Source organism: Bos taurus, chromosome 5 (assembly GCF_002263795.3).
Source record: "Bos taurus isolate L1 Dominette 01449 registration number 42190680 breed Hereford chromosome 5, ARS-UCD2.0, whole genome shotgun sequence".
Classification (NCBI taxonomy): domain Eukaryota; kingdom Metazoa; phylum Chordata; class Mammalia; order Artiodactyla; family Bovidae; genus Bos; species Bos taurus.
The window spans coordinates 59,356,871-59,358,433 of NC_037332.1; positions in this window are offsets into that span (position 1 = coordinate 59,356,871).

Here is a 1,563-nt window from a genome sequence, read left to right on the forward strand (position 1 = left end):
TGCAAACTTGAAGTAGACAAGAATTCCTTATACATACAAAAAAGGAGTAAAAATAACAATATATTTGGATTCTAGAGAAAGTTATTAAGCACATACATAATGATACTACATTATAATTTTAATACATCTGGATTTCAAGTACAGAGAAAGGAATTAATAGTAATCCTTGTTTCATGCTACAGTATCAACTTGGGCCAATATATGAACATTAACCAGGTGGTTTTCTCTTATCTCATACCAGCATCCTCCTAGCCTAAGATAACATTCAGACTCCCTTGTTAATCATTCAGTTGATAACATCTAATATAATTTAAGCATTATGCCATCTTATTTTATTTTAGTTGTTTTTACTTTATTAAAAAGTATCACATAAAGAATTTCAAATAATTTATGTATTCACTGTCCCCTCAGGAAGGTAAAGCTTAATTCGTCCCCCTTAAGTGAGAGCTATACTCATGACTGGCTTCCAAAGAGTACAGTATGGACAAAAATAGTGTAACTCTATAAAGCAGAAACCTGATCAACACTACCTCAGCCAGGTGAATATGACCAGGGATTAAGTAATATTGATAGTCATTCTGCGACCCCATGGACTGCAGCACTCCAGGCTTCCCTGTCCTTCACTATCTTCCAAAGTTTGCTCAAACTCTTGTCCATTGAGTCAATGATGCCATCCAACCATCTCATCCTCTGTCGCCCCCTCCTCCTCCTGCCCTCAATCTTTCCCAGTATCAGGCCCTTTTCCAATCAGTCAGCTCTTCACATCAGGTGGCCAAAGTATTGGAGATTCAGCTTCAGCATCAGTCCTTCCGGTGAATATTCAGGGTTGATGTCCTTAAGGATTAACTGGTTTGATCTTCTTGCTGCCCAAGGGACTCTCAAGAGTCTTCTCCAGTACCACTGTCCGAAAGTATCAATTCTTGGGCACTCAGACTTCATTATGGTCCAATTCTCACATCTGTACATGAATACTGGAAAAACCATAGCTTTGACTACATGGACCTTTGTCGGCAAAGTGATGTCCCTGTTTTTTAATTTGCATCTAGGTTTGTCACAGCTTTTCTTCCAAAGACCTTTTAATTTCATGACTGCAGTCACTATCCACATTGATTTTAGATGAAGTACAAGCTGGAATCAAGATTGCCAGGAGAAATATCAGTAATCTCAGATATGCAGATAAAATTTTCCAAACAATTTTCCCATCACAAGCAAGAGAAAACCTTTGCTTCCTTAGGGACAATATCCCTCCTGTTGAGAAGGTATGCTATAGACCACATGCTCTCATGCATGGACACAGACTTCTTACATTTCTCCCAACTGAATGGGTATAAAATGGCATTTTATTATAATCTTGATTATTTCCATTTCTTTGATCACTATACAAATCCCAGTGATTGGTCATATCATTTGTTATTTTGTGAAATGTGTGCTAATACATTTTTCTCATTTCATATGGGTTAACTGTGCCTTCTTTACAGATTTGTAAGAGCTCAGTATACAATCTTTCTGTTGTATGTACTGAAAACATATTTTTTCTGGTATAGGTATTGAAAACATATTCTT